The sequence below is a fragment of the Eptesicus fuscus genome, chromosome 4, assembly GCF_027574615.1.
Source record: "Eptesicus fuscus isolate TK198812 chromosome 4, DD_ASM_mEF_20220401, whole genome shotgun sequence".
Classification (NCBI taxonomy): domain Eukaryota; kingdom Metazoa; phylum Chordata; class Mammalia; order Chiroptera; family Vespertilionidae; genus Eptesicus; species Eptesicus fuscus.
Genome location: NC_072476.1, coordinates 36,334,165 through 36,361,344, shown reverse-complemented (window position 1 = coordinate 36,361,344; position 27,180 = coordinate 36,334,165). Strand labels below are relative to the sequence as shown.

At 41.2% G+C, this 27,180-nt stretch overlaps 1 protein-coding gene and 1 long non-coding RNA gene across 4 annotated transcripts in view; one reads left to right on the top strand and one right to left on the bottom strand.

Annotated features, from left to right (window-relative positions):
• Window positions 1-17,651, bottom strand: part of MARCHF3 (membrane associated ring-CH-type finger 3) — a 140,896-nt gene extending 123,245 nt beyond the window's left edge. Inside the window, exons 1-2 of one of the 2 annotated variants that reach the window (XM_054714938.1) lie at window positions 17,429-17,651; window positions 53-136 (exon numbers count right to left, since the gene is read on the bottom strand). The gene's annotated coding sequence lies outside the window, so the exon portion shown is untranslated. The remainder of the gene's footprint in view (window positions 1-52; window positions 137-17,428) is intronic. The other variant, XM_008141360.3, reaches the window with a different exon arrangement.
• Window positions 17,652-17,932: 281 nt separating this feature from the next.
• LOC129148825 (uncharacterized) overlaps window positions 17,933-27,180 on the top strand; it is a 90,024-nt gene continuing 80,776 nt past the window's right edge. For both annotated transcript variants that reach the window (XR_008555798.1, XR_008555797.1), the window contains exon 1: window positions 17,933-18,156. This is a non-coding gene — a long non-coding RNA (uncharacterized LOC129148825). The remainder of the gene's footprint in view (window positions 18,157-27,180) is intronic.

Below are 27,180 nucleotides of genomic sequence, written 5' to 3'. Positions count from 1 at the left end.
AGGTCAACCACTCTCACAACTAGAGTCTTTCAAAAGGCTAAGGATAACTCACCCTTAGGAAGTTAACTTGATTTATCCTGTCTGTGTTTGAGGAAAGGGAGGTGTAGAGAATCTAGATGCCATTCAGTATTTCTTTCTTTGGAAAAAAAAAAAAGTTTTGTTAACGAAAAGAAAAACAACAAGAAAAATGATCCAATCTAGGTTGTTTTCTGCATTTCAGAGATTCCACCATTATCGGTCATCAGAGAGACTAAAGATAATAAGAGGTTATTTGTATTTATCTCAGTTAAAAGTATACTATTTTCATTAGGTCTTTAGAAAGTGACAAGATGGCCCTTACAAATGAAGTTTTTATTTGTGCTACTTCCTTGCCCACAGATTTATAAGCCCTGGTATTGTGTTTCCTATATGAAGGGACAGAGGTTATTAACTGTGGGTCCTGACTGGATTCCTGTTACATGTTTGCATACTGCATTCCCTCTCTTTATTTTCCCATGAAACTAGATCCTCCATGCCCCACCAATCCCAACCACTCTACCTTGTTGCCCCTCAAAAGTCTTGCTGCTTCTTACATGAAACTTGTTGGTTACTCTTGCTTGGAATTTGTAATTAAACTGTATTCGAACTCTTCCATACAAACAGGTAAAAAAAAAAAAAAATCAGCCAAAATAGCCGAGTAATTGCCCTTAAGATGAAAAGTTATCAACTAGAAAATTTTTACATCTTTTTCCCTACAAAAGGAAAAATAAGACAAACAGGCTTGAAAGATGAATAGGATCATATATTAGGAGTGTTAACACTGGAGCAAATCCATAAAAATGATCCAGTTTTCTGTTCCTTTTCCAGAAGAGGAACATAAGGCCCAGAAAGGAGCCTGGTGACTCACTCTACTTCCACCTGTAGTCAGAGGCAGAGCCAGGACCAGGCTCAGGGTTCTGACTGGGGTCGAAGCAGAATGGGGGACCTGGCCGTCTGGTCATTTACACTGACATCAAAGAGAAATCTCATAGCAGTAACTGAAGTTAGATAACCAATTTCATAAGGTGATAAAGAGTTCCACAAGGCATACAACATTTTAAAGAGTTATTAGTTATTCATACATTTTTGAAACTAGAAAAGGGATCTTTCAAAGATTTTCAAAGCAAAAATCTATTTCAGACACCCTAAATATTTTCCAGGATGTTCCCACCAGCCTCTGTCACTGACATTCTCTGACAGAGACCTAGGAAATGAGCTAGGCCAACCAACTTGCTGCATGATGGGTGAGAACCAGGCACAATCAATGGCACAACTAGGTCCGATGGCCACATCACATGTATTTTCTCCATTCAGGACCCAACAGACTTCTAACTGCCAATTAGAAACCACTCCCAGTATTTTAATCCCAGATGATTATCTGTGAGAGTTGAGCTTCCAACATCCTGTTCCTGGATCAGGCATCAAATCTAAGCTCTGTGTTTAAGCTAGAGAAGGAATGAAGACTAAAAGCACTGCCAAAATACTCTTTCCAGTGAGTCTCCACACCACTTCCTTTCCTAAAAGTTATAACCTGCATGAAATAATCCTTGTTCAAAGTAGAGTGTTTTGATCTACATTAATGACCTCTGAAAATACGAGCCTAGAAAGGCCTCTGAGGTTCAAGCGATAAAACTATCCACACATAATACATGGGTTCCATAAGCCAGGGTACTTTTATGGAGGGTTCTGTGCTGGAAGTGAATGAAACAATTGACGCTCTAATGACAGATTCAAATTTAATCATCTCGGCATGCCTCCATCTACTCATCCAAATAACTGCTGGCTCTTTGGGCTTGTGTTCAACTACTTAATCTAGTGTGTGGGGGTTGGCTTTTCTCAGAATCCAAGGCTCTATCTTGGTCTGGCCCCCCAAAGTAAGGTATTATCTCTCATTGGGGATAAAAAGTTATCCCACCCCCCAACCTTTTATTTAAAAAGAAAATGTTGTAGATTTTATTTTATTTAAAAATTTTTTTATTGAATTTATTGGGGTAACATTAGTTAATAAAATTGTATACGTTTCAAGTTTACAGTTTTATAATACATCATCTGTATATTGTATTTTGTGTTCACCGCCCAAAATCAGGTCTCCTTCCATCACCATTTGTCCCCCTTTACTCTCTTCTACCTCCCCCCACCCTCTCTGGTAATCACCATACTGTTGTCTGTGTCTATGAGGTTTTTGTTTTTTTCTTAACCCCTTCACCTTTTTCACCCAGCCCCCTCAGACCCCCTCCCCTCTGACATATATAGCTGATTACTGCTTCCCATTTATACTTTTAGAATGTAAAGGCTGCCATTTTAATTGGTATTCACAGGTCTGCCAATGTGCAAACCCAAGCAGTTCAGTTTATTTACCCCCCAGGGAAAGAGAGTTATCTAGAAACAAAAGGGAATGACAGATTAAAAGGCTATCTTTGCTAATACTTTTGAATTGGGCTAAAGTTAGTTATACCCTGTTGAGTCCTTCCACTTCTTAGGATGAACAATGTAGCAAGCATGGCCAGACATATTGCTTGGGCCTCTAATCTTAGCTGTAACATTTCCTGTCTCATGTTCTGCCATCAATAGTGACCTACTTGCTATACCATGTGATTTTCCAACTGGAGCTTTTGATGCTCACACATGGGAAACACAATTACTTTTATATTTAGCACAAAGTGTAGCCATGAAATATTTCAAATGACTTCCAGTTCAAGTTATCCACGTTAACCTTATTTTGAGGTAAGTTGTTTTGCTTTGTCATTTAGAAACATAATAGTTGTAACTCATTAAAAACAAAGCTTTCACTTAAAAAATAAAAAAGCCACCTGTGAAAAATGCTATGTCAGTATCTAATAAATTGAAAAGTAACTGGCAAAAAATGAAATAATCATGTCCTAGTTACTCATCTTGTTTGAGGAACTGGACAAATAAGACTCTTGTTGAAAGTGACAGGGAACAACACTGCTGGTATTACTTAGGTTTGAAATCCTTGGAAAAGTGAAAACAACTTATTAATGAGGATAGAACAGTAGACAAAAACTAACACTTAGAGAAACAAAAAAAAACTAACACTCAGAAATGGAATAGAAGTGTACAAAAAGAGAAAACAACAGGATTTGTTAGGTAAAACTATGGGTAAAATTAAAACTCACTAAAGAACAATGCATCATAAGATTATGAATACCTAGCAAGAAACCGTTACAATATAACAAAAAAACTGAGAGTAACTCAGGAAAGTTGATTTACCAGGCAAAGTAAAACTGTCATACACAGTTTTCAAAATTAAGAAGTCATTATTGCAAATTTATGTATGTATGTAACATAGCAAATGACTATTCAAAATGTCTTTTCTGGTTAGCTTTGATCCCCAAACCTTAAAGGGTCTAATACTCTAATGAAGAATACTTGTTCCTTGTCACTTGTGAATAAGCAAATTCCCCTCACTCAACCAAATCTCCAAAACAGATGTCAGGAGACTGCAATACCCCTATTTAAGTGAATTTCCAAAACTCTGTGCTACACCAGCTCAAAAGCAGCTGCTTTTGTGAATCATAAAGAACCTTTCAAAGCATAGTATTCACACATGGAAAAGCACATGTTCTACTTTGCCTCTGCCAAAGAAACCTCACTGCCACCCCCTCACCCCAAGTACTTGGGAAATATTCCAGCCATGTGTGTGTACCCATTATGGATTCTTTCTCCTTGCTACTGCTTTTACTATACATTTTCTGCAACCTCATGCTGTTTCCTACCCACACAGATTATCAAGAAAGGGAGGAAAAGCCTTTGTTTTTTTAACAATAAAAGGGCCAATCCACTGTATATGAAAACTACCCTGTCAAACAGGCTTTCAAGAGCTTACATAGACCATGCACCTGCCTAACTTAAACAATGCTGATACGCTGATCCAGCCCTTTAATTACCAGTCTCATCATTACCTGGATCTTGATGGATTCTAACCCAGTCATACACCCATATCTAACCAGGTTATAAAGTGAGGAAGAAAGAGGTCCCCACCATGATACTCAGGAAGAAAGTACAATGTGAACATCAAAACATTCTTTTCCCTTTCTTCCCCCTTCAGTTTTTTTTTTTTTTTTCTGACTTGTTGCTGATGCAAACCAGAAAGACAATCTGGAAGGAACCAGATTAAAAATTACTCTCAAATATGATGTATTCTACTCACCATAAAATTTCTATCTGTTTTTGGAAATCTGATACAGGGAGTTTAGCTGAGAAATATATTTCATAGTAAGTGATTCTAACAGGTTTTTGTAATAGTGGGAACCCCAGAGGCAGAACAGTGCCAACTGGGTTTAGGCTGAAAAACTGCACAGAGAAATACCCTGTAGCTTGCAAGGTCAACTGGGAAAAAATCCAGGACAGATGGGCAGGTAGGAGAGGAATGTGAGGTTTTCGTCCAAGTTGAACTGACGATTTATGTAGTTGAGTGGTAAAGTCACACAGCAAGCCTCAGAAAATAATGGCTCACAACATATTTAGCAAATGACCAAGCAACCCTCAGAATGACAGGGAAGGAAAGAACACTAAGGCACGTACTTTGGTGGAAAAAGGTCCTAAGCTGAATGCCAGAGAAAAGGGACCTCAGAGGGGGCACTAGGCTTCACTTCCGTCAGTCCCTTCCAAATTAATATGTGAGCTAAAGCTAGTTTTCAATTTTCACCTTTATAATTTCCTCAAACTAATTAAGTTCTAAGAATAAATCATTTTAGTAGATACATGAGTTCAAATGAAAAATTATGTGTAAGCAGAGAACGCAATTTTATTTGTTTAAGTGAATTTGCTACTGCAAATTATCATGTCATTATAATTCTCCCAATTTACATTTATCCTTATATGTATACCTTCATATTTAAAGGTTTATACCCAATTAAAGGAGCTGGCATCCTTAAAACTATAATCAACATAAAAACTAAAGTTAAAAGTATTATTCAAATTTCCCTCTTGTATTCATGTAATTCTACTGTAGTAGTAAGTCTATCTTTTCTCTAAATAACTTTGATATTTATATCTTATCTTACTCTCAGTGAGAGAGAGAGAGAAAGAAAAACAAGTTTTCTTAAGTTTTCAAATTTTATAGGAAAAAAGCTAGGGTGCATATACTCAGCTCAAATTGACAATCAGCATCCCACTTTATTCCTACTGGAAAAGAAAAAGACTGACTATGAATTATTAGATATCAAAACTTCTAAATATTCATCTTTTCATCAACTTATGCGCTTGCTTGCTCATTCATTTCATAGGGTCTCTGCCCTCATGGAACTTACTAGTATAGTCTAGTTGGGAATTCAGACAAAACCAAGTACACAAAACAAGGTGGTGGCAAGTGTCATAAAAGAAACAAAAATAGGGAAGAAACAGAGAATTGGGGTGTGGGTGGGGGCCTCCTAAACAGATGAGATGGAATAGTGCTGAGAGGTGCCTGTGAAGAGGAGCCCTTAATGGAAAGGATGTAGCCAGACAAACCTAAGATGTGTGACCTAAGCAGACAGAACAGGGTCAGAGGTGGTAATGGGACTGGCTTATCAGACAAACAGGAAGCTAGTGTGATTAGAAAACTGAATTACGCAAGAGGGTAAATAATGAGGTCACAGAGATGGGCAGGGCTCAATTACTTAGGCCTTGCCATAGTCTTGGGACTATCTTCCGAGGCAAAGCGAAGCCGTGGAGAGTAGAAAAGGGACATGAGTAAATGAACCTGAGTCTAAACCCTAGCTTATCCACTCAGTAGTTATGTGACCTAAGCAAATTACTAGCTCCTCTTAGATGCTCAATTCCTAATTTATAAAAGGGTATTCAATAAATAATGGCCAATTACAATCATCAGTAATTATCATTATTGTTAATGCTATGATATGTAAATAAAGTTAATAAAAATGTTTACATTCAAATAGACCTATACTGCAAAATAATATAACAGAAATATAGAATTATTGTGAAATAAGCAAGTTATTTTAATATTTTTTATTCAGTAAAAATCATCTACTTATAGAATACAAATAGACATAAATTAGTGCATTCAAAATTATTAGGGTTTGTTATGGTTCTAATCAGAATAATGATTGATCTTGGTTCATTTCTCTGTCCTTAATTAGTCTTCATTGTGGCTTTTTTCTCCCTGTCAACCCAGCCTTGCCATTTTGTGTCCAGGAATGTGTAGCTCATGCAGTTCATGGTATCTACCAAATGATACAGCAGTCATAAAGGGAATTTTATAGTTACTTTCCAAGTCACAAAATGTAGTAGACACTTACAATTGCCCGCCAATATCTATTGCCCCCTCACTCCCACACACATACTTCTTTTTTACTAACAGAATCCTGATTTTGTTCAAATTCACCTCCTCTCTTCCTCAGGGAGTGATGATTGATCTTCTCACTAGTGACCAATTTACAGGTGAGCATGTGATCCTATTCTGATCAATGAGATGAGAAGAGAGGTCTTCTTAGATTCTTCTTTGTAATGTTTTTATATTTTTCAAAAAGAAACCCTGGAGCCAGGCCAGTGTGGCTCAGTGGTTGAGCCTCAACCTCTAAACCAGGAGGTCACGGTTTGATTCCTGGTCAGGGCACATGCCAGGGTTTCAGGCTTGATTCCCATTAGGGAGGCAGTGGATCAATGATTCTCTCTTATCATTGATGTTTCTATATCTCTCTCTCTCTCTCTTCCTCTCTGAAATAAATAAAAAACATATATATTTTTAAAAAGAGACCCTGGCCCTAGCCGGTTTGGCTCAGTAGATAGAGCATCGGCCTGCAGACCAAAGGATTCTGGGTTCAATTCTGGTCAAGGGCACGTACCTCGGTTGCAGGCTCCTCCCCGGCCCAGGCCCTGGTTGGGGTACAGGAGGCAACCAATCGATGTGTTTCTCTCACATCGATATTTCTCTCTGTCTTTCCTTTTCTCTTCCACTCTCTCTAAAAATCAATGGAAAAATATTGTCGGGTGAGGATTTAAGAAAAAAAAATAGAGAAACAAGGTATCCATTTTCTGTGCTCTAGATATTGACATTCTTGCAAATGATCATCTGAACAACTATAGCCATCTTGTAAAGAACCAGTCTTAGGATGAACTGGTCCCTGAGGACAAGTTCAGAGGCAGAGACATGAAAGGAACCTGTATCCCTGATGATACCATTGTGTCAATGAATCAACCAATCCTGCCACCAGCCCTACTTCTCACATGGATACTACACTTCCCTTACTGTTAAGGTTAACTTGAGTTGGAGACCTGTGTTTTGTACAGAAGGTCTCCTAGCAGGACATTTCTATTCAGAAACATCACTAATTTCTTTGTCTCTGGGATGGTCTAGGAATGTAACTAGGACTTCTGATTCTCGCTCAGTGAACTCCAGAAACCTGGGTATGGGATGACACAGAATTTTAACTGGTCTTCCAGAAAAGCCTGGGGACATAACAACCCTAGAAATCACAAGAAGATGGTACTTTGGCATGGGTAGCTGGTACTAAATGGCCCCTCTCTCTGTCTTTGGCTTTCTCTGTTTGTTTAAAAGCTTTGACATTCGCCTGGCCAGCATGGCTCAGTGGTTGAGTGTTGGCCTTTGAACCAGGAGGCCAGGGTTCAAATTCCCAGGGCATATGCCTGGGTTGTGGACTCAATCCCCAGTGTAGGGCAGCGATGATTTTCTCTCATCATTGATGTTTCTCTCTGTCTCTCTCTCTCTCTCTCTTCCTCTCCCTTCCTCTCTGAAATCAATGAAAAAAATATTTTTTAAAAAACAACTTTGACTTTTACCTCCCACCTGCCCAGACACCTGTTTTTCCCACAAGACCTAAATAAAGTCCATAAGGCTACCTATTGTGGTAGCCTTATCCAATTACAAGAATTTCAGTAGAGACCATGTAGGACTAGCACAGATCCCAGGCACAAGGCAGAAGTTAAGGAAGCAGAAGTAGCTTCACATTCCACTGGGATAAGAGGATTAAGGGGCAGAAGCACTCCGGAGAAGAGGTGCAATTATTATGGTTTGTAGTCAGGAGGCAGACATGCCTGAAAAAGAAGGGGGAAATACCATGATCATCAAAAAACAATGGCTGATTTTTTTTTTCCAGCTATGTAAAATTATCTTAAAGTTGAAAATATTTGGGCCCAGTAAAAAGAAAATATCTGTCATGTTAAAAAAAAAATAAAAAAAGCATAGAGCATGGAAGGAAGGGATGGAGTGGCATTATTGCTTGGGGAGCTGTTGTGAGGGTTGGGAATGAAGAAAAAGAAAAGATCACTTCAATGTCTAATGGTTCATAATAAGCAAAAAAGCAGTATGGTTTGAAACCAAATTAACCATTCCAGTCTTATAAGCATTTTTCCTACAAGAAAATTATAGAATTATAAATTTAGCACATACTGGAGAGCAGAAAATGTAATGCACACAGATTTCATAATTCAGTGTCGTATTTGAAAAACATTACTTAGAAAATGGGGTGAACATTATAACAGGGGAAGATTTTCTAAGAGACCATAATTAAAACAGGATATAAATGGTGTCTTAGCTCTTGAAAGGGTCACTATCAAAATTCCACTTAGTGTCTTAATTACTAATCTGTAGCAAAAATGGAAATTCATTCAATGTGAGGATGGTATCTAACTGTGACATGTTGTCTGGGTCAGGAAAGTGGTAGGAGAATATTTGGAGAGTTTAGAAACAACCCAACTTAAGGAGTTAGAACAGGAAAAGAAACCTGAACCCCTTCCCCCCCAAATAAAAATTAAATTAAATAACCGAAGGAGAGAAAACTAAAATTTACTGGAAATAATTCATAAGGGAAAGAAAAAAGTGACAATAGCTACAAGGCAATAACCCAGCCTCTCTAGAGACATAGGCCATGCATGATTAGTTAGAACAACAAAGTAAGAATTTATCAAGAAAGGGTGCACCAATCCACATGTTCTGCTATTAAAGATATCAGGGTAGCCCTACCTTTCTTTTCCCTATTCTGTGGGTACCTGTTTTGGTTTTTGTAGAAAGCTTCCTATCCTTGGTTGTAATGAATATGTCTTGCTAGTTGAGACTTGTGATCTTGTTTCTTAATGATTAAAAAATACACAGGAGGTTGTAAGAGTGATTAGAAGGATAAGGGAGGTGTCACTGGCAAGCATGGGTAAGGCTGGTAAAAACTGAGGTTTTGTGAGACTAATTACTTTTACACTCTGTAAGGTTGTCAGAACATGTAATATCTTGCATAAATGTGATCTATTTCTTAGCATCAGAAAAATACTCTGGAATGCTGTAGAAAAGTCCTTTGAAAATGTTCAAAAATGCAGTCACTCCCAAAGGGATAAGATTCATGGTAATACTGATTATAATAGAGCTTTTATAAAGTAAAGTTCTTACCTGAACAGAAGGGAAGGAGAATGTCAAAAAAAGGAAAACATTATTGGAGGGTGGGGCTAAACAAAGGAGAAAAGTTGGAATTGGAGAAACTTAGAAGGTTAAGGATGAGAACATTCTGTGAGAATCTCAGTTTGTGTAACATACACTGAGTGGCCAGGTTATTATGATCTCTGAACGCATAATAATCTGGCCACTCAGTGTGTATGTGTGTGTGTATGTGTGTGTGTGTGTGTGTGTGTGTGTGTGTGTGTGTATTAGAGGCCTGGTGCATGAATTCGTGCATGGGTGGGGTCTGGCCAGCCTGGCCAGGGGGAGGGGACATGGGCAGTTGGCCGGCCTGCCTGCTGGTAGAACTCCTGGTCGAGGGGACAATTTGCATATTAGCCTTTTATTATATAGGATATACGCTGAGTGGCCAGATTATTATGCGTTCAGAGATCATAATAATCTGGCCACTCAGTGTATTTGCGAAGTAGAAGAGGAAGATTTGGTATTTGAGATACCTGAAAGCAGCCATGAGAAATTACCAAAGCAAGACTCCACAGAGTGAACCTCCACTGGTTGCAGGGAAGGGGCTGAACAATGTGTTCTACAGATGTTTGCCACTAGCCCTCACCTGAGCCTTCCTCAAGGCCTCCCAGCCGCAGCGCCTACGTGAAAGCAAAAGCCCTGGGATGTGCAGGGGCAGGTGTTCCTGACTTACAAGATCCAAAAGAAACCAGTATTTGAGTCCATGACCTAATCTAGAGTTGCTCATCTTCTCTGTTACTTTGAACACCTAAATAACTTTAGATGTAATCACTCAATTTTCTAATGATATTTTCTTGGCAGGTCTGAGAAGAAAGCACCTATGTTAAGTAAGGCTTAATGTCCCAGATGATACAGTCATTTAGAGTCTGTGAAGACCTAAAGAAAAAGGGCTATCCTAATGGCCCTGACCTCAGGCAGTTAGGCTTAATTCAGCTGATCCATAATCTCCACTTGGACACAAGATCAGTACATGACCTCAGTAACCCAGCTCCGAGGTAAGAACTGGCACTTACTTAAGCCATCAGACCATGCCATAAAAATGACTATCTATGGGGCACTTCCTGAACAAAGGGAGATTTATAAATGAAAAATATTATGAAAGTTAGTCTCTGAAATAAAAACTACTGTTTAAAAAAAAAAAAAAGCTTCTCGTAACAAATGTCAAGTTTCCCCATTATGCTGAGCTTTGGATGTCAGCAGCCTCTAGGCCCAGAACCATCTTGTTCCTCCAAGGCACCCAAACCTCCCATGGCCAAAGCTAGCTGGTCACCTCCACTAGGTGGTGAAAGGAACCAAGCCATCTGAGACTTCAAAAGATAGAGTGAGAAAAACAAACAAAAAGACAAAAAGAAAGAAAGAAAGAAAGAAAGAAAGAAAGAAAGAAAGAAAGAAAGAAAGAAAGAAAGAAAGAAAGAAAGAAAGAAAGAAAGGATATGAGAGTGAGGACGTCCCAAGTCTCAAAAGGGAGCCCATGGGTTAGTTGCCTTTTCAAAATATAACAAGTGGTATGGGAACAAAAAGGAATGAGGGAAGATGGCCTAAGCTAGGGGGAGAGTTGGAGATATTCATGAAGAAGACACAACAGGGAGGTGGTGAGAGAAAGGCAAGGCAGGAATGAAGCGGAGGGACTTTAGGATGGAGGGGGCGGGAGTAGGTGATACTTAATATGAAATGCCGAGTCTGGTACTGAAGTCGAAAGCCTGGCACTTGGATTGCTATTGCTAACACTCACACTTTTGATGAATATCTTTGCCATATCCTTTCAAGGCCTTGTAGGTGTCCACTTGAAATTCTTTGTAGCCTCTAGTAGTGCACCTAGCAACTATTTCTTGAACACCCTTCCTTGAGAAGCTACAAGATGAGAGGTATGGTCCCTGCCCCCAAGGGGATTTCTATCAGGACATGGAAAAGCTTCCCATAGTAGGTGTTAATACTTGAACTGCACTTTGAGTTAGCTAACAGAGAAGAGGTGCTACCCATGATAGATACTCTATTACTATTTGTTAATTAAATGCAATCCATTCTACTTTGTAATGATTGCCTGGTAGATAGTTCAAGGATTAGGAGCTAGTTCTTATCACTAAAACTATCTTATCAATTAAAAAGATAAATCTATCCATTTTAGTGTCTAGGGGCATAATCTAAAAATAAAAACAACACACACACACACCCTTATCTTTGGATGAGGTGGAGAGTGCAATCACAATTTTTCTAATTATGAGGTATCTTCTTGTTCTACTAATTTCATAGTAAAAAGTTTTAGAAGCTTTTGGAAAAAAATTACATTTTGCTCACTTAAAATATGTGTGTGTATTTTAGCATAAAATATATTTGGCAGCTGCTAACATAATTTGATGGCTATGCCCTGCAAAAACTTGATTTCTTTTTAATCAAATTTTTAGAACCATACTGGGTTTCTTGCCAGTGCTGCGATAGTGAGCAATAAATACATCATTAGATTAATGGTGGTCTGATGATGGATTGCTCAAAAGATAGTTCTAGCCAAGAAGAATAAGCCCAGAAGTGTCATTGTGCAAGGATTAATAAAATATTGTTTAAAACATAGATATTGAGTTAATACAACAGGGAAGAAAACACTGCAAAATAGAAAGGAATAGCCCTGGGTTTATAATGCAGCATAATAATATTGATCACGGACTTTCCTGAGTACTCTAGAGCAGCCACACTATTATATATGCCTCTGATTAGACCCAGAGATGAGAAGGAAAAAGTTATAAAAAAAGAAACTAACCAGAGGAAGGCCTGCTGCTGTAATAAATTATTTAAAGCAAGCAGGGCAAGCGGGTTGTGAAGACAGTATAAAACAGAATCAATGCCCCCAAGAAACCCCAAACCATCAGCATCTCTATAAATTTCTTACCATCCTGTCTGGCATTTTGCTGGAGGTATTTTTTTCCCACCACTCTCCTCGTCCCATCCCACCCCTGACCCTTCACTTTTTGCCAACTCTTTTCTTAGTGCTTAACATTTGTTTTTCTTCTGTAACCCAGGATGCTGTCTTCAGTTCTGTTTCTCAGCCTGTATCAGAAGAGTGTCTGTACAGCCACAGATGAGTGCATCTGTCACTTCATTCATAAATTTCCCACAGAAACTATAAGCTGGGATTATCTAATGTGATACGCTTATCAACATAACTTTAATATTATACCTATTTTTATTTTTCCTTACTATTGTTACAGTTAAATCCATAAAATTAAAACTAGTGTAAAACTTCTATATCTCACTACCTGTTCTATATTAGAAGATGTTACTAAATGCAAAACAAGACAAACAAAACAAAAACTACCACAACAAAGTGAAAGTAGGAGTTTAAGGAGAATTTTGGAGGAGAATTATGGCTAAAATTTTAGTATTAGGAACTGTTACAAGGGCAAATTGCCCTGGCCAGTGTGGCTCAGTTGGTTGGGTATCATCCTGTGCACCAAAAGGTTACCAGTTCGATTCCTGGTCAGGGTACATGTTTGAGTTTTAGGCTTTGATCCCCAGCAGGGGGCATGCAGCTGATCGATGCTCCTTGATGTTCCATTCTCCCATCAATGTTTCTCTCTCTGTCCCTTCCCCTTCCTCTCTTTCTAAAAATCAATAAAAATAAAAAAACAACCAACCAACCAACAAACAAACAAGGGCAGGCTGATTTGAAAAGTGAATTTTTCATAAGTAGATTTTTCCATGGGCATAAGGATATATTGAAAGGAAGGTCAAAACTTGAAAAGAATTTGTCAAATTCTTTTTGCCACAAGTATCCCATGGCCAAAAATACCCCCAAAAAACAAAAAACCCTCACCAAAACAACCCCCCCCAAACCCCAAAACAAAACCAAAACCAAACCAGAATTGCAAAATTGTTGCTTAGAAGCTTGCAATGACCTATGACCCAGTTCCAAGAAAAGTAGCATTCTACTGTTGTTTTTAAGTAGCACAAATCAGTCCCATTGCATAATCAGGGGCTGAAATTATACCTTAGGCTTTAAAATTTTTTTAGGTCCATCCAATCATTCAGAAACTGGTCAAGTGAAATATAAGCAACTGTATCCTGCCAGCCTAAAAACATTATTAGCAGCATGACTCAATAGGCAAACAGTACAGGTCTAAAATATTAGTAAAAAAAAAAAAAAATTCAACATATAGGCTTTACTGCCATTGTACTCTGTGACCTTTAGCAAATTATTTGCCATGGTGGCTCAAGGCTGGCTGGTTAAGGTCAGGTTCATTGAACCAATGATCATAGTATATGGTGGTTAGTTTTATAAAGAAAACTGTTTAAAAAAAAAAAAGAAAACTGTCCCAAGGTTATATTCAATATTAAAAAATGCAAGGAAAGGTTAAAAAAAATAAAAACTATAGATGGTATCAATGATTAAGCAGAACTTTATTATCTCACCACGATGCTAAATAACAACAATTCAAATAACGTAAGGCCAACTTCTCAGTTATTGGTGTCATCTTTGTGGTTGCTGTTTGCTCATCTGTAACAAAGTGGGGGAAAAGATCATGGTACTCCAAGAATTAAGATAAGCGACCTATAAACATGCCTGTCAAGTTTGCTCCTTAAAACAGAAATTGCTCTGTAAAAGTTCCTGTAATGATGCAGGGGCCTGGAACAATCCCAGTTCAGTTTCCCAGCCTACCCACATCCTTTTGTCCTCAGGGACGTAAATATTCTGGGCACTGCTGACCTCTGAGAAGTCATTTGGTTTTTTAGGTACTTGGATGGTAGAAAGAGGAAAGGGCAACAACTTCTCATAGATCCTTTCTCTTTTAAACCTTTTCTAGGAGTCTTAAATGGAGAATTTTGCCAGTCTGAAATGGGAGAACTGAACTTAAACATTGGTATCAAACTATACATTAAAAAAACACAAATTGGCAATAATTAATAAATTGAAATTTACACTGATTTGTAAGGCGAGATGGCAATCAATTCTCAACTCATCACTCTGTGATGCTGAGAAAATCTATGTACCCAATTAGTTGGGACAGCTCAAAGTACTTCTAAGATGACTTTCTGAAAATAAGATCCCCTGGGTTTCTGAGTGGTTGGCTTGGGACATTCCTGACAAAGAGGCAAGCCAGCTATAGCTTCCCAAGAAGATCCTTGACCTTGGATAAGTTGATACTAGCTCTGCTGAGGTTCTAGGCCCCAACCTGGAACAACTTTAAAGTATCAAAGGGCTAGGATTCACCCAAGGGCTAGGATTCATCTAACCTCCAAGGAGAAATTCTCAGGAATGTAAATTAGGACTGGCAAAGTCACCCTGGAGACCCCAGGGATCCACTGGACTTGGAGTAGAGAATGGAAGGACTAAGATTAAATTACCTTGCTTCCCCAGACAGACTTAGAATTGGGGCTAACCTGGAACAGGGATAGCTGAGGTTTCCAAAACACTTCTGAACACAGGACAAAAGGTGCCATTGTTGAAAACAGAGAATTAAAGTGTTACCTATAAATTTCACAAGGCCAGTAAATGTCACCTGGAAATTTTGAAACAAATATTTGTTAAATCAACTTATAGAGGATATTGCTCTTTTATATCAAGAATCACTTGGGGGTGCTTGTTAAAAAGCAGATTCCTAAGCCCCACCCCAGACTCGAATCCTAGAGATTGGAGTCCAGCCTATAAAATGAATTTCTAAGGAACAACCCAATTGACTCAGATGATTCATGTCAAGGCAGGAGAGTTATTATGTCTATGTAGTCCATCAGCAATTTAAAGACAGATTAGGGATTTGCAAATTTCCCCCCAAATGTTTAAGTACCATAAAAATAAAAACAATACTTCTTGTGATGAGTTCTTAAGAACCATTGCAGTTTATTCTGCAACATATAATGAACACCATTATTAAAATGTAATTATGAGCATAAAATTATTGGGAAAATATCAACTATGCTTCACAAAAATATTGCCTTTATTTTGTCACCAAAAAATAATTATGCTATTAAAGGAATTTATAGTTTTTTTAAGTATCAGTCATTTGGCTGCAGGAATTTATTAAGCTGTTAAGCCCCTCCAATATCCTTTTACTCATCAGAATTTTTGTGATAAAGGTTTTTATTATTTTTTAAACTATAAATTGTAAACCATTGCAACTAGTGATTAGGCTGACTATGAATTTATATGCAAGTTATAAATTCCTAAAAACACATTTCATTAGAATTAGTAAGGCAGTCTTAACTCTAATAGATTAAATAGCCTCTGCAATAAAGCTCTGTTTACATCTATTAGTGATTTTTTTTTTTTTTTGGTGCAAAATGATTCGTTGTAATGCATCTCTTAAGAAGCAAAAGAACACAGTTTCTAAAATGCATGCTACTGCAAAGCAGTAAACCAGTGTTGCATGGTGATGTGACAAGCACCACATTTCTTTCCTAGAGGGATTTTTTTTCCCTCCCATAAACACCCCCTCCCCAAATCATGGCTATAATTATTTCACAAAAATGCAGTTTGCCATTTCTGAAGAGTCAAACACTCCTTTTCTTCCTCACCCAAATCACAAGTTCAGGCTGAATGCTGAATGAAAATAGAACTTGAGAGGCAGGCTTTGTTTGTAGCATGTTTCTACTAAGGGTTGCCCCCTACCCACGCTCCATCCTAGGGCTCCCACTGAAGTGTACATGTTATGTTTTAACAGATGGGCCGGCTGGCGGCTGCAGGGCTGTAAAAGAGGAACGTGGAATCTGCACCGAATGGTACTGAACTGAATGCTCATAAAGTTCATGGACATATACTGACCCAGACAGACCAGGCAGGTCCAGACATGCTTACACTCATTATGCACTCCACAGATCAGAGGGTCCATCTCTCCACCCAGGGGAAGTTCAAGGTTGTTTCCCTCTGAATATATTTCTATTTCATTCACCTGTCAATTTTATACACACACATATATGTACGCACACATATATGCATATCTACATATGCAAACACACACATGGATAGCTATAGATCTCAACCTTTTTATATATTTTCAAAGACCAAAATATTCCCAAATTCTGATCCCAAGTCTCCAGACCAAGTACTCTCAACAAGCTCTCTTTCGCGTCAAAGAAGAATTACAAGAAAATATTGCATTAAATTCTATTGAGTCCATACATAATATAAAATACATGTATGTAACTGCCTTCAGAAAAACCAGCTGCTTTACTCCTTATCATTAAGATATTTTTTAAAAAAAAAAAAGTCCATCCCAGACTGAGTCACAAATGAAGTGTCAGGTTTAACGTTAAATCCTGTTGTCAGCTCCTGTCACAACTTCATCACTTAAACACACAGGTGCTCAGGCAAACGCCACTCGACCAGCCTGGTGGTTCATTTCACGGTCTGGTCCCGTACTCCCGGGGGGCTCCGGGCACTGGGACAGACAGGAGCTCCCCCTGGTTCCGACGACGTCTTTGGACACACCTGGCAGTGATGCGGCGGTCCGGGCACCTCGTGAGGGATGCGGATTCCAGTGCTAGTAGACAGTAATTACTTCCCAAAGTTTAATATCCGTGCTGTCATTTCCTTCCAATAACTGCAAAACACTGAAGCCCCCCGCTACAGAACCTGGCTGGTTCCTTAAGTCCTCTGACAGCTGAAGACCCACCCGAACCCCAAGATCGCTGGCTCGGGCTCCAGATCAGACGCGGACGCGGGGTTATACTGCCGACGACTCCGGCGCGGGTTCAATTTTTCTGGAACCCGCCCGCAAGCCATCTAGGAACCGCGGCGCAGAGGCCGACCCAGCAGGCGTGCCACGGCCGCGGAGAGCCAGGGGCCACCTCCCCAGGGGGGCACAGACCACACGCCAAGTTCGCGTGCACGCAGAGTCGCGTCCCGGGCAGTTGCGACGCTTTGAAACAAGAAGTTCAGGAGTCGGGATTCCGGCGAGGAGCCCATCCCTCCCAGCCCTGGCTCCCCACAGCGGCCACCCTCGGACAGACGCGCCGACGCGCCCCAGGACGCGTCCAGTCCCCCGGCTCGCGGAACAGCTCCGAGAGGCGCCGCTAGCCTGCGCGCCGAGCACTCACCCTGGTCGCCAAGTCCCGATCTCAAAGCAACGCCTCTGCTGCGGGTCCTGAATCCCAAGTTGCCCCGAAGCAGCGACGGCTCTCGCCCTAGCGGACCGGGGCGGATCGGCTCAGGCAGGCACCTCCGAGAGAGCACGACCAGCCCGCGGCCGCCCCGGCTCCGCAGCCGCCCGGAGCGCTCTGACAATTCGGGGACTGGCTCTGCGAATGAGGCGGACCTCCCGGCTGAGGAGACCTGGCTCCGGAGGGAGGCGGGGCCGGGAGGCGGGAGGGGCGGGGCCAGCCTCGGGTCGCCCCCCGCAGGGCGGGGCGCCCCAACCCGTGACTGGTGGATCCTACAGCCAATCGTAGTGGCCCTAGGGCCAGGGGAAGCCGGGGGCGGGGCCGAGCGTCCGACTCCGCCCCGTCGCCTGGGCCCAATAGCCGCCTCGGAGGGCTGAGGGGGACGCGCCGGCGGCCGGCCAGACGGCTGTGGTGAGGCGCCCGGGTTGTGGGTGCGGCTGCGGCTGCAGAGAGACCGGGGCGCCTCCGGAGGGAAGTGGGGACCCCCGAAAGGCTGAGAAAGGCCGGAGCCCCCCGCGAATCTTTTCGGTGTGAAGCGAGAAACCCAACCGCAGCGCGGGCCGAGGCCGGGTAGACAACACCTACACCCGGCGCCCGCAGGAGGCGCGGAATTTGGCTGCTTCAAAGCAGCCCCAGGAGTCGGGGGAACCCCACACCCAAAGAGGGTGAGTCCCGGCCTGGAACTGAGAACTCTGGGCTCCCCGGAAAATGTTCCGATTGTGGTCTGTGGTTACCCCCCGAAACAAAACTCTGACACCTCCAACCTCTCTGCAAGTTCACTACCCGGCCCCTCCACACCCCTGCCCGCCACACCACGGGCAGCGGGGCCCTCACGTGGCGCCCAGGGCCTCTTCTCCACCCTCGAGGCCCTGGCACTTTCGCCCTCAGGGCGAAAAGGGGGCGCGGGCATCGACGGCGCCGGAACCCGCCTGGACTGAGTTTCAAACTGTCTCCTCAGCTCCCCGTCTCAGTGGGGAAAGGCAGGCTGTCAAAAGGTCAAGAAAACCAGAGTCTGGACAGTTCTTAGTGGGCCCTGAAAAATTGATTAGTGATGCAGAAGTTGCGCAAATGGAAGCCCTCGGGTCCGGCTGCCCCGCTGGGTGGCAGAAGGCTTCGTGCGCTCAGCCCTTCCGCGGGGTTTTTAAGCCTTCCCTTGGCTGCAGCACACAGAGGGAGCTGTGGGCCTCGTCAAAAAGCAAAGGGCTGGCTGTTGCTTTCTGGCCTGAAGCCTAGGATGTTAGTAATCCCTGAACTGTAAGCTGTGGATGGGTCGTGGCCTCTGTGTGCCTGGAGCTGCAGCTTCCGTAGGTAAGACACCCAAGGCACGTTAGTAAAATGAAGGTATGCATGGCAGGAAAGGGGTCAGGCTTCCCGGTGCCTGGACACACACCTTCAGCGTGGATAGCTATCCAGGATACCATGTGTGAGGGAGTATGGACCTCTACAAGTGTTATTTCAGTGGTGGCCTGGCCCCCATAGGAACCTGCATCATAGCTCACTTTTCAAATGCAGGTTCTGGTGAGGGTCACTGACAAGAAAAAAGACAATGGGGATGTGTTGGTTCCCTCCAACAGGGAAGACTGCAGCTCTCAGGTGAGCTCTGGCCTGGACTGAGTTTCAGATTGTGTCTCCTCAGCTCCCTGTCTCAATGGGAAAAGGTCCATAAATAAGGCAGGCTGTCAAAAGATCAAGAAAATCAGAATCTGGACAGTTCTTAGTAGGCCCTGAAAAAAATTGATTAGTGTTGCAGAAATTGGGCAAATTTAAACTCTCACCCAGTGAACCAAATGACTGGTACAGGTAAGGGAGATCATTCAGTTCCAATAGTCGCTTAGCTGCTGAGAGGCCTGGGAGAATGGCCTTGGTCACACAGGAATTAGATGTAGACCACATGAATGGAATATATACCAACCAGGTCTCTTTCCAGGCCTGGGTTGGGGGTTAAGGGGAAAAATACATTTTCTTGGCTTTTTTCCTCCACTCCTGGATATAACTAGAGAAAAAGTTTGCCAACTGTGTTTGTCATATTAACACTCTGTGAAGGTTTTCTACAGATGCCAATGATTATTTTAAAAATCACCTTAGTAATAGGATCCAAACACTGGATGTTCAATGTGCTTGCTGTAGTACAGTATTTATGTTAGATGATGAAAAAAGAAATAGGAAAAAATTTAAAAATGTATTGATTTGAGAGACAGGAAAAGAGAGAGAAACATGGATTTGTTCTACTTATTTATGCATTCTGTACATGCCCTGCCTGGCGATCGAACCCTCAACCTTGGCATATTGGGACAATATGCTCTAACCAACTGAGCTATCCAGCCAGGGTGGACATTTCTGTTCATTAAATAAGTTAGAACTAAACAAATGACTTCCATGTCTCGATTTCCAAGGTTTTCCATCTGTTTGTTCCATACAGACACAACCATGCCTGGGCTCTTGGATAAGTAACTGGTCTCATTTTCCCTTAGAGAATGGATGACATGGAGGAGACAGAGAACATCCAGACTGAGTTCATATTTCCACGCCATCTTCTGTTATAATTGGTGTTTGACAAGAGCTTATCACTCGGACACAGACCTATTCCTTTAGTTGCCAGTACCCCTAACAATCTCTTGAGTTTGGGCCATCCCCATATTCTACAAGGGTAAATGAGATCTGTTACTTATCTGAGAGCTCATTATAATCCTATCTGTGTGAAATAAAGAGAAAACCATGGAAATCTGGATGTAAAAGTCAGGTTTAGTTCTACCTATTTCCCCAAAAGAAATTAGTAGTCCTTAAAGGAATGAGGAAATTTTGTGGAATGGCTTAGGAATGAGAAGATTGAGGAGGGTCCATGGAAGCAGGGCCGGCCCCTTTGTATATGGTGAGCACGTTTGCCTTCAGGCACTGCCACCCATCTCTGACACTGGAAAAAAAAAATTGAAACCTAAATTTCAGTAGGGTGTGCCTGATAGGAGCTCTGGGTTCTAATCTGAGCAGCGGCCACTGTGAATGCTTCCTTGTCCATAAAACAGCAGTGGCAGAATAGGTCCATTGAGCTTATCTGCTTAAGGAGGACACCGTGACAATAGTTCAAAGCACTTCAAAGGCATGACTTTTATAGCAGTACTGACTGATTGGCGAAAAGAGCAAAATGATGTTGAAACTGGAAAATAGTGCGATCTGGACAATTCCTCGTTGTGCTTGCAATTTCTATTTATTTTCATCTCATTGGGCTATTGTCCTTTCATTCTATAATGGAAATGAGGGAAAAGGGCCCTCACAGTCCTTATTCTTTGATTACCCAACATCTTGGAGGCTTTACTTAACTGAATAGTACTTTCCCCTTTCCCATTTCCACCACCTCTCTCAGCATATATTCACTTTGAAAATTATTCAGAATTTGAACAAATGCAATCAGAAAAAGCAGATTCTAATACCAGCTATGCTATGGGTTCATTCTAAGACCTTGGGCAAGCCATAAACCTTCCTTTATCTTAGTTTCCCATCTGTGAACCTGCAGTGATACTTCTGGTTAACTTCACAGAGATAGGAGAGGAAACTCATGATAAGGTGCTTTGAAATACTAATTACAGTATAGATTACAAAATACCATGTAGGTATTTTTTGCAAATTAAAATGTGGTGTTAGTTTGTACATCACAACTAGAAGATATTTTTGTAACAGAGAGATTACTCTGGCACAATATCTGCAACCAGGGTGATACCATCACAAAACAATGACATCTCATTGCATTTGGATGACAGTGCAACTGCCCAATATGAGAGTTATACTAGTATTGTCCCAGGCTCAACTAAATAAAAATGTGATAACAAAAATGGATGGGGAAGGGAAGCTTCCATTCCACAAAAATGTGGGATTTTTCTCATACATGCTCCAGAAGAAAAACTATAAGAAAAACTAAATTAATACGTACATTGAACTTCTTAAAAATGAATGCCACTTGTGAGGACAAGTCTGATGAAAGACTAGAACAATCTTGGAGGAATGGCCTGATATAAAACTAGACAAATTAGTCAGGAATCCACCAGAAGAGATAAAAAAATACTCTTAATTCATAACAAAATGAGTAACACTAAGAAATTAGACAGCCATTTGGAAAGAGAGGATCAAGTGCGCAGGGAGGAAAAATGGACTCCCAACTTAAGTTAAAAATAAGAACAGTAGGGAAATCTAAGAAATAGGACAAAAAATATAGGCTCTAGAAATATTATAGACCAAGGGTCAGACTTTCTTTCTAATGCTTCCTAAATTTGAAACCTTGGGTAAGTTGCTTAGCTTCTCCAAGCCAAATGGGTTGGAAAGTAGAGGGTGATCAGATTTTTCTTTTTGGATTGTTATGAATCTCAAGCGAGAAGCTGTAGGTAACTCCTAGCACAGAGTCAGGCTCATAGAGGGCCTTCTACTGAAAATAAAAACTGTAGAGGGCCGCCTGGGAAGGCACATGAGCATTTTCTTTAATTATCGTCAGCTAAACTCAGGGCGATAGGCAGAGCCACGCCCTCGGAACATGCTTTCCCAAGAAGGCTGGACATGTTGTCAGCTTGACTTCATATCAGCCCAGGTGTTGGCAGGGGTGGGTCTAGATATGTATATCCAGTAATGCTAGGGCCTACTTAAAAATGAAAATAAGCTCCTTTGATCCTAAGTTTTGGTGTTACTTCCTGGTGTTGGGGGTATAAATAAATGTGCTGCGTGGCTCAGGTCATCGTCATGCTGCCTTTCCATCAGAGAGAATGTCGTCCCACCTGGCTCCCAGCTTTATGAATCTATTTCTGCGTCTTCCTTCCTTCCTTCCTTCCTTCCTTCCTTCCTTCCTTCCTTCCTTCCTTCCTTCCTTCCTTCCTTCCTTCCTTCCTCCCTCTTCCTTCCTCCCTCCCTTCCTTCCCTTCCTTCCTTCCTTCCTTCCTTCCTTCCTTCCTTCCTTCCTTCCTTCCTTCCTTCCTTCCTTTCTTTTCTCAATCCCTGGCTGCCTCCACTTAGAACCGGTTCGTTCATCTCTCTTTCCGTGCTGGACGGGAAAAGGGAGATCCCCGCCATGTTTGGCCCCCGCTACATCAAGCCCCCGCAAAAAAAAAAAACCCTAACAGTTATTGAGCACTTACTGTGTGCTGTGCACTATTCTAAGCCTTTTCATCTAATTACTCACTTGATCCTCATGACCATCCTATGATATTGCTGCTATCTCTTCTTCCTCAGAGTTTCTGTCTATGTAGAAGGACTATTCTTTTGGTACTGGAGATATTCCAAGAAAATGAATATTTTGTAGACAACCTCTTTTTTGAACATATTAAGAAAGAAAATAGTATATTAAATTAGCATTGCCTTGCTTTCATGTGGGAAAGTTAATCTAATTTGTCTTGGTTCCTAGGAAATTAGGGTGTAGTGAGCACTTGGTAGCACATACATTACAGCAAATGAAGGATTCAGAGTTTGGGACAAAAAGGGCAATAGAAAACAGGTAGTGCTTCAAAACCCCAAACCACTTTCCAGGTCTCAGATTGTAAGTCCCTAGATGATTTGGCCTCTAAACAGAGTGTGCATCGTCTGGATTTCATGTTTAATGGAAGTTAGTTCCCTTGTCGGCAATATGGGAATGATAACTGGACAGCCAAAGAAGGAAATCATTGGATTATCCCTTAAAATGAATTGTATCACTATTTATTATGTAAGTATGCCAAGAAAAGTAGCTGTGAGGTATAATACACACAATCATTTAATACCCAAGAGAATTTAGGTGCAAATGTGGATGGTATTGCACCTATGAAATTATGACACCCACAAAGGATTACAAGATATAAAGCCAAATAAAACATAATACAGAGGGAAATGATTTTGATTATGCAACATTTATACATGGCATTTCATTTTACATTTCCAAATTGCTTCTCAGTCATTGGTTTATTCTTCTCAGCACAAATGAGGAGTTACATCCATGCTGTTATCCTTTGTTCACAGCTGAGTCAACTGAGATTGAAAGAGGCAAAGTGTTTTGCCCAAGAACACAACAGGGGCAGGGTGAGAAATTGTGTGTTCATTCAATCAGGAGTCTATTCAGCACCTATTCTTGGCAAGGCACCGTGTTCTGGAGTGCACAGACATGGGTTCTATCTATGTGGCCTCTGCTTTGCAGTAGGTTGCAGTCTGTTGAGGCAATGAGTGGTTAGTGGGTTATATCTCCAGGAGAGCTGTAGACAGCAAGGAGCAGGGTTTAGAGGAGGAAAACGTGGGATTCCCTAAGATTCCAGGAGATAATGGAATTTGAGGCCCTTGAGAGATAAGTAGAATTTTGGCAAATGGAAGCTGAAGGTGGTGGCACAGAGACATAAAGGTGGGCAAATTCAATGTATTTGAGAATCTTTGACTACAGCAGAGCAATTGTGGGAAAAGGCGTGGACAGTAGAAAGGAGAAGTTTCTAGGATCCTGAATACCCAGCTAAATATACAAATTTTAACCTGTGGGCAATGGGTACTGGACTCATCTCAGACTTCTCCCATTCACTCATTATTCTAACATGTACCAAGGATTATGCATAGTCTCTAGGTGTTTTCCCATACATTCGTTTTTCTAACATTCAGAGCATTCCAATGAGATACATATTATTATCCCTTCTTAAGTGAATGAAAAAAACTTATTCAGAATTGCCCACGATCATCTAATCTACTAATAGACAAATATGCAAATTGACCGCACCTTCGCTACACCTAAGCCACGCCCACCAACCAATCAGGACGAGTATGCAAATTACTCCAACAAAGATGGCGGCTAATTTGCATATCAAGACAGCGTCAAAAGAAGCCAAGAGCTGCAGAAGGGAGTAAAGCTTCGAAGAAGCAAGCCGGGGGGGGGGGGGGGGGGAGGGGAGGAGAAGGGAGGAGCGAAGTCAGGGCCGGGGGCGAAGGGAAACGCAGGTGGGCTGGCGGAGAAGGCCGGGCGGGCGACAAGGGCGGAGCGGAGGCGGGGTAGAGTGCAGCAGGAAATCCTATTGCAGGATTTTTCCTGCAATGGGAACGCTAGTGTATCTAATAACTGATAGATGTGGAATTTGAAGGAGACTCTTGACTTCCTCATGGATTCTTATATGAAGAATAAAGGCAGATTCTGGACAGTGTATTGAGGATGCCCATCTAATAAATGCCCCTCACGCTAGCTCAGTATTTTTCCAGAAATAAAAAGTAAATGAGAAATAAAGTTAATTTCTCAACATGGGAATTATTTTATGTCTTAAGTTGTCAGCTCCGGGTCAAAAAGAAAGACAAAGGGTGTCTTCCCCTGTTTCTTCTACTCAATTAACAATAAATATCTGCATTTTGATAATTTTAGTTTTGTGAGCATTAAACTTTTTAGGTTTTAATTGTCATTGGCATACAATATTATATTAGTTTTAGGTGTACAATATAGTGAATGATTAGACATTTATATAACTTACTAGAGGCCCAGTGCATGATTGAATCATGCACGTGTAGGGTCCCCTACACGCTTTCACTTTGGATCACAGGGAAGCTGAGTGCCTGTCCGCTGGTGCACCAGGCCTTTCAGAAGCCTCCGGCATGGCGAAGGCTTCTGAAAGGCCTGGTGCCTGAGCGGACAGGCACCCAGCTCCCACGCTTTTGCTTTTGATCGCTGGTGCACCAGGCCTTTCAGAAGCCTCCGGCCTGGCGAAGGCTTCTGAAAAGCCTGGTGCCTGAGTGGACAGGCACCCAGCTCCCACACTTTTGCTTTCGATCGCGGGGGAGCTGGGTGCCTGTCCGCTGGTGCACCAGGCCTTTCAGAAGCCTCCGCCCTGCCGGAGGCTTCTGAAAGACCTGGTGCCTGAGCGGACAGGCACCCAGCTCCCCTGCTTTTGATGGTCCGCGGTGGGACGTGAGCTCGCTGCCCCAGAGGCCCCTTCTGTGCCGCAGCACAGCCATGGCGCAGACGCTGAGCTCGAGCCGCCCGTCCTGCCGGCCCAATCGGCCACCCCGGCCACCCCGAGTCCCGCCTCCCCCTGCACCTCCTGGCCAATCGCGGGCATAACGAAGGTATGGTCAATTTGCATATTTGTCTATTATTAGGTAGGATGAAGTGATCACCCTAAGTTTAGTACCCATCTGACACTATACAAGTTATATTCCCTCTGCTGTACTTTATATCCTCATGACTATTTTTATAACTGGCAATTTGTACATCTTAATCCCTTCTTCTTTTTCACCCTTCCCTGCCCATCTGGAAACCATCAATTTGTTCTCTGTATCTATGAGTTTCTGCTTTATTTCTTTATTTTGTTTTTTGGATTCCACATATAAGTGAAATCATGTGGTATTTGTCTTTATTTGTCTGACTTATTTCACTTAATATAATGCTCTCTAGGTCCAGCCATAATGTTGCAAATGGCAATATTTTATCCTTTTCATGTCTGAGTAATATTCCATTGTGTACATGTAACACATCTTTATCTATTCATCTATTGATGGACACTCAGGTTGTTTCCATATTTTGGCTACCGTAAAACATGTTTCAGTGAACATGGGGTGTGGGAGGGGGCATATATCTTTTCAAATTAGTGTTTTGAATTTCTTTGGGTAAATGCCCCAAAGTGGGATTAATAGGTCATATGTTAGTTCTGTTTTGAATTTTTTGAGGAAGATCTATACTGTCTTTCATAGTGACTTCACCAATTTGAAATCCCACTAACAGTGAGATAGCATTCCCTTTTCTCTACCTCCTCACCAACACTTGTTGTTTGTTGATTTATTGATGATAGCCATTCTGACAGGTGTAAGGTGGTATCTCATTGTGACTTTCATTTGCATTTCCCGGATGACTAGTGATGTTGAGCAACTTTTCATATATCTATTGGCCATGTGTATGTGTTCTTTGGAGAAATGTTTATTCAGGCCCCATTTTTAAATTGGCTTTTTTTGAATAAGATGTATGAATTATTTATGTATTTTTTATATTAACCCATTATCAGATGTATCATTGGCGAATATCTTCTCCTATTTAGCAGGTTGTCTTTTTGTTTTGTTAATGGTTTTCTTCCCTATGTAAAAACTCTTTAGATGTAGTCCCATTTGTTTATTTTTTTTTTTTTTGTTTCCCTTGCCTGAGGAGACATAAAAAAAAAAAAAAGTAATAAGGTTAATGTCAAAGAATTGACTGCCTGTGTTTTCTTATGAGTTTTATGGTTTGGGGTCTTACATTTAAATATTTAGTCCATTTTGAGTTTATTCTTGTATATGGTATAAGAAAATGATCCAGTTTCATTATTTTGCATATGTCTGTCCAGTTTTACTAATACCACCTATTGAAGAGACTGCCTTTACCCTATGTGTATTCTTGCCTCATATGTCATAGATTGATTGGCCATATAGGTGTGAATTTCTGGGTTCTCTATTCTGTTCTATTGGTCTATATGTCTGTTTTTATGCAAGTACCATGCTGTTTTGATTACTATAGCCTTATAGTACAGGTGGGTATAAGGTAGTGTAATACCTCCAACTTTGTTCTCCTTTCTCAAGATTGCTGTGGTTATCCCAGGTCTTTTGAAGTTCCATATAAATTTTAGGATTATTTACTCTACTTCTGTAAAAAATGCCATTGGTATTTTGACAGGAATTTAACTGAATATGTAGATTGCTTTGGATAGTTAAAAATGGACATTTTAACAATGTGAGCATTTTTAATACACTCTGTTCTCAGA